This window comes from Arachis ipaensis, chromosome B07 (genome assembly GCF_000816755.2).
Source record: "Arachis ipaensis cultivar K30076 chromosome B07, Araip1.1, whole genome shotgun sequence".
NCBI classification, from domain to species: Eukaryota; Viridiplantae; Streptophyta; class Magnoliopsida; order Fabales; family Fabaceae; genus Arachis; species Arachis ipaensis.
In genome coordinates this window covers 114,131,390-114,137,825 of record NC_029791.2, presented here as the reverse complement: position 1 = coordinate 114,137,825, position 6,436 = coordinate 114,131,390, and the positions used below count along the sequence as shown (strand labels likewise).

At 34.0% G+C, this 6,436-nt stretch overlaps 1 pseudogene; it reads left to right on the top strand.

Annotated features, from left to right (window-relative positions):
• The window catches only part of LOC107607692, a 33,995-nt pseudogene that overhangs the window by 24,800 nt on the left and 2,759 nt on the right, over positions 1 to 6,436 (top strand).

The window sequence follows — 6,436 nt, the reverse complement described above, 5'->3', positions numbered from 1 at the left end:
AAAATAAGTAATGTGATTAAGTAATGAAAGTAAAATTACATTATTTAGAATAAAAGTGTAAAATTTATTTATTTATAAAAAAATTACATTACTTTAAGAGTAAAATTATAAAAAAATCTAATTAATTTATTTAGAATGAAAGTAATGTGATTAACTGTAATTTACTTAGATGTCATTAAAAAATAATTGAATACTATGTACAATATAAAATTGATATTACTGAATGATAAAATTAAAATTTATTTCTATGTATCTTTTTGTCCCCAACGTTTTCGTCCTATTTAAGTCGCTAACGTTTCAAAATCGTCTCAATTTTGTCCCGCCGCCAATTCTGTTAACGGATCCCTAATGGCAGGACAACATTGAGTCAATTTTGAAATGTTAGAGACAACTTTAAAACTTATCACAAACGTTGGGATAAAAAACGATACTTTACTCTAAGTAATTTTGTAGAATTGTGATGCTAGGAGCTCTTCTTTCTTTATCATTTATTGGTTATGAAATTTTAAATTGTGATTTTCTTTTGGCATGAGAGTGTGAATAAGTCTTTTTCAAACTGGTTTCTTGGTTGCTTAGATTTTTTTTAGGAAGTTAACATTAGATTGTCAAGTTTGATTTAGTTTTATAATTTCTGTAAAAGTTTTATGTAATTTTTCTATAGGCACAAAGGAATAGCCGGACAATTGAAGATTGAGGGCTTTTCAGATTTGTTGTTTGAGTTGTTGTAATTTTGTGGCAGAGCGTGGCACAAATTTCTTACTATTGCAACTGTATAACGTATTAAAATAGAATCTTAGTAATACCATAAATCAATACCTCTTGCAATTCTATGATTGTAATGCTAGGCTTTCTTCTATAATCTATAATTTATAATAAGGAATTTTGTAGCATTGTGTTGACAGGAGCTCTTATTTCTTTATCAATTAATGATTATGAAACTTTGAATGGTTGATTTTTTTGTGATATGGAAGTGTTCAAACTGGTATTTTAGTTGCTCAAAAATTGTATAAGGCTAACGTTAGATTATCAAGTCTGATTCTTTTTTTATAATTTCTATAACATTTTTATACAATTATTCTATAGACATAAAGGAACAACTAAGATTGAGGGCTTCTCCGATTTACTGTTTGTTGAGTTGTTATAAATTTGTGGCAAAACGTGTCCCAGCTTTCTTGGTATGTGCATTCGCAAATTTCTAATCCATTGAAAGAGAACCCATATAGTGATACAATAAACTAATACCCCTTTATGATGCTAGGAGCTCTTCTTTCTTTATCTCTTTAATAAACTAATACCTCTTGTGTTAAACTTGGATTTTTCTAGTATTTTTGTTACAAAATTTTTATTTTCATGACCTTTTTTATTCTTTTCCTTGAATGCCTCTAACATTTAAGTTATATAAAAAATGTGTTTTACTCTTTATGTTAGATTCTTGTGATATTTAAGATTTTATTTCACCACGTCTTTAGCTCTGCGATATTACCAAATTTATTGTCGGTTATCTACTCTACATTCAAAATTTGAAGAAAAAAATAGAGTTAGTTTTTTTCTTTTTAATGTAGTTATATTGTTATTGTTTCGGAGTCATATTTTGGATTAGAGTTTAAGAACTTGTGCTATGTTATTATTTTTTCTTTCTTTTTTCAAGTCATTTCATTATAATAATATTTTAAACTTGAAAAATATATAATATTGAATAATACAAAGTTTCTATTTTCAAAATATTTACTAGAATAATAATTTTATTATTCCATTCACTGCAAGAAGCTAGTAAACTCTGCCTATACTACACCTGCGGTACATAACCAGTCTCTAGCATGGATAAAGGAGGAGAGTTGTGTTAGGCCTTCGACAGCCAACATAAAAAGTTAGTCGAATCTTCATGACATAAATAAAAGACGTTATTGTGCTAAAGCTAGGTCATTGTCCGGAAGCAACACACTGTATGGCTTGCATACAGTGTCAAATGAGCAAGAGTCGCTGCATCAGTGCCTGAATGTAGTGTTAAATGAGCAAGGGTTCCTGTGTTTTCGTGAACGGACGAGGGTAAATAAGCTAGTTCACAAAGAAAAAGAAAAAAGATAAAGGTAAAGGTCAGAGCGACAGAAGGTTGAGATTTGGGATATGGAACATAGACACTCTAACAGAAAAATTCATGAAAGTGGTGGATACCATGACAAGAAGGAAGATTAACATGATGTACCTACAAGAAACAAAATGGGTTGGCGCAAAAGTTAAGAAGTTGGATACTTCCGGGTACAAACTTTGATATACAGGAAAGGTGAAGACTAGGAATGGGGTAGGTATTATCGTGGACAAGTAGTGGAAGAAGGACGTAGTGGATGTCAAGAGGGTGGAAGATCGGATTATCTCTATCAAACTAGTGGTGGAAGGTGGTACTTTTTATGTAATTAGCGCCTATGCACCGCAAGTGGGTTCAGATGAGCAACACAAGATAAGGTTTTGGGATGATCTAGAGAGTTTGGTCTAAGACATATCTTCGGGGGATAAGATTTTTTTTAGGAGGAGATTTAAATGACCATGTTGGAAGAGAAGTGACTGAATATGGAAGTATTCACGGAGGCCATGGTTTCGGGATGGTCAATACCGAGGGTAAAACTATTTTGGACTTTTTCTCAACCTTTGACCTTCTCATCACAAATACATGTTTTAAAAAGAGAGACGAACATCTTATAACCTATAGGAGTGACATGACAAGCTCTCAAATCGACTTCTCCTTGTTGAGGAGAGTCGACCGAAAATTTTGCATTAATTGTAAAATTATTCTAAGAGAGAGTTTAACAGCACAACATAGGATGCTTGTCATGGATATTCGCATTGAGAAAAAGTTGAGAAAAAGACATCATACGAAGAACCCAAGGATGAGGTGTTGGCGAATGAAAGATGAGGAACAAATAAGCTTCCTAAAATGGATAGGAGAAGAGGCAAAATGGAATGGGGATGGAAGCGCGGAGGAGATTTGGAGAGAGATGACAGAAGTTATTAGAAGTACAGTAAAAGAAAGTTTTGGTGAATCTAGAGGGATAAGAACAAGAGACAAGGAGTCCTGGTGGTAGAATGGAAATGTACAAGAAAAGATAAAGGAAAAAAAGAGAGTGCTTTAAGGAGTGGTCTTTATGCCGCAATGCAGATAATTGGAAAAAATATAAGACGGGTAAGAAAGAGACAAAAGTGACTGTAAATGAAGTAAGAACAAGAGCATATGAGGGTCTCTACCAGTCTTTAGGCACGAAGGAAGGAGAGAAAGGTATATATAGAATCGCAAAGAGCCATGAAAGAAGAACGAGAGATTTGAATCAGGTTAAGTGCATAAAGGATAAAGATGGAAAGGTTTTGGCTCAAGAGGAAAAGATCAATGAAAGGTGAAAGAGCTACTTCTACGAGTTATTTAATGAAGGACAGAAAACTCTTCTGAGCCTTGGTCGGTTATGCACGAGGGAAGAAGATCAAAACTTCGACTACTATCGAAGGATTCGAGACTTCGAGGTAAAAGAGGCTCTAAAGCAGATGAAAAATGGCAGGGTAGTAGGATCCAATAATATTCTGATTGAAATTTGGAAGGTCCTTGGAGAGAAAGGCATCAGTTAGTTAACCAAGCTTTTTAATGAGATTTTAAGGTCAAAGAAGATGCCAGATGAGTGGAGAAAGAATAAGGGGGATATATAAAGTTGTGAAAACTATAGAGGGATCAAGCTCATGAGCCATATTATAAAATTATGGGAAAGGATGATAGAATGAAGGTTGAGACAAGAGACACAAGTAACAAAGAACCAATTTGGTTTTATGCCATGCAGATCCACCACTGAAGCGATATACCTGTTAAGAAGGATGATGGAGAGGTATCGTAGTAATAAAAGGGATCTACATATGTTGTTTATCGATTTGGAGAAAGCGTATGATAGGGTGCCAAGGGAGCTCTTATGGAAGGTTTTGGAAAGAAAGAGAGTAAGGATCGCATATATTCGTGCAATTAAAGACATGTATGATAGGGTTACAACTAGTGTGAAAACTCAAGGTGGGGCATGCTTAAGTTCATACCTTTTCACATTAGTCTTTGAAGTACTCACAGAGCATATCCAAGAGACTATCCCATGGGGCATGCTTTTTTGCTGATGATATCGTTCTTATGAGAGAGTCAAGGAAGACATAAACAAGAAGTTGGCTTTATGGAAAAAAGCTCTAGAAGTGTATGGTTTGCACATAAGTCATAGTAAGACAGAATATATGGAATGTAAGTTTGGCCGCCAAAGGAAAAATCTTAATAATGCGGACTAAAGATTGGAGAAAACATCCTACAACAAGTTAAAAGTTTTAAGTATCTTGGGTGCATTATACAAGATAATGGAGAGATTGAACATGATGTAAATCATAGGATCCAAGCAGTTTTGTCAAAATGGAGGAGTGCATCTGGATTTATATGTGACAAAAAAGTGCCTTTAAAACTTAAAGGTAAGTTCTATCGCAGTACTATCAGACCGGATATGCTTTATGATACAAAGTGTTGGGCGGCCAAAGGGGAGCACGAACATAAGTGTGGCAGAGATGAAGATGTTGAGATGGATGAGTGGTCATACGCGATTGGATAGAATAAGGAACAAAGATATAAGATAGAGAGTTAGAGTAGCACCTATTGTGGAAAAGATGGTAGAATCGCGTCTCAGGTGGTTTGGACATGTGAGAAGAAGACCGACAGAGCACCCAGTCAGGAGGGTAGATAAGAAGGAAGATGGACAAGGGGTGAAAGGCAGAGGAAGATCTAGGAAGATCATCCTTGAGGTGATCAAACGAGATCTACATGTAAACAGTCTCTGTAGACATGATACATGATATAGCTCAATGACGTCATTTGATTCATGTAGCCGACCCCACCTAGTGGGACAAGGCTTTGTTGTTGTTGTATTGCAAGAAGCTAGTAACAGTATAAAAGTGGATTAGCATTCAAATCTCTACTAGAGTGCTAGGAGTAAAGGAAAGAAACATGAAAATGTATTTTTACAGTAATATAGATTCATGAATGCTGTTTTTATGCTTTGTTATTATGCTATTTGTGTGATTTGATTGCTGTACTTTGGAAGTATGAATGTTGTGTTGGTATAAATTTATTATTTGTGATATATCCTTGTAGTTTATTTGTAATTGTTTTATCTTTTATTATTTTTTCATTTTGAAAAAGAGAATGTTGGACTTCATTTCTTGGTGTCTTGTGCCTATTTTTGTCATATGGTACTTACTTTCATAGTTGTGAATATGTCAAATCTTTTATACTTTTGTCATTTCATAAATATAAATATTTTTGTTTTGATTTTTTTGTTGTAATAGTATGCAGTAAATATAGCATTCGACAAAATGGTTGATTTGATTGGAGAGTCATCGCATAACCAAATAGGAAATATTTTAGCTGAGGTACATCTTATTAGCTGGATTGTTCCAACATTTAGAATGTTGAGGTTTATTATTGTTTGAAATTATGTTTAGAACATTGAGGTCTATTGTTGTTTAATGTCTTTCAGGAAATAGAGGACTTGTTAGTTGATAGTGATGGCAATGATGTTGAAGACCTATTATTGAATAGTACAGGAAGTATCGGTCGGGTTAATTTCGTAGATTTGAGCGTGAATGCTGCTAAGAAGTATGTATTTTCAAACCTTGATGTTGCCTATGCCTTTTACAATATATTTGGGAGGGTCAATGAATTTTCAATTAGGAAGTTTAAGGTTGGGCGAAGTGAGATTGACAAGAGCATACTCTGGCAAACATTTGTGTGTTTGAGACAAGGATATCGTATTTTCAGAGGGGTCGATGAAACAAATAGGAAGAGAGCTCCAAAGCCAGAGACTAGGTGTGGGTGTAGTGTGAAAATGCGAGTTCACATAGATGTTGGCAGGGACTCGTGGTATACAAAATTATTTGAAAATGAACATAATCATGAGTTAATGCTGGAATTTCCATAACCTAAATATATATGCATTTTGCAGAGCAATCTGGTGGTTTTGAGAATGTTAAATTTTAAAGAAAAAACATGTGCAACCAAATAGAAAAACAAAGGCAATTGATGGAAAGTGATGTGACCAAAACGTACGTTGAGGTATCTAAAGAAGCGAAAGAAATTAGATCCAAAATTTTACTGGGCTACGAGGTGGATAACAATGGTGTGTTTCGATACCTAATCTGGATGGACGGGAAGAGCCGTGTTAACTTTGAAGAATTTGGTAAGGGTTAAGTACTGTTTTCGTCCCTAAAGTTTGGGGTGAAAATCAAAATCATCCCCGACCTTTTTTTGTTATTAAAATCATCCTCAATGTTATAAAATGTTAAAAAATCCTCCTTTTCCACTTTAATTTTAATTTTTTTTACCATATTACCATTCATTATTAATAAAAATAATTAAAAATAATATTAAAAAATTAAAACAAAA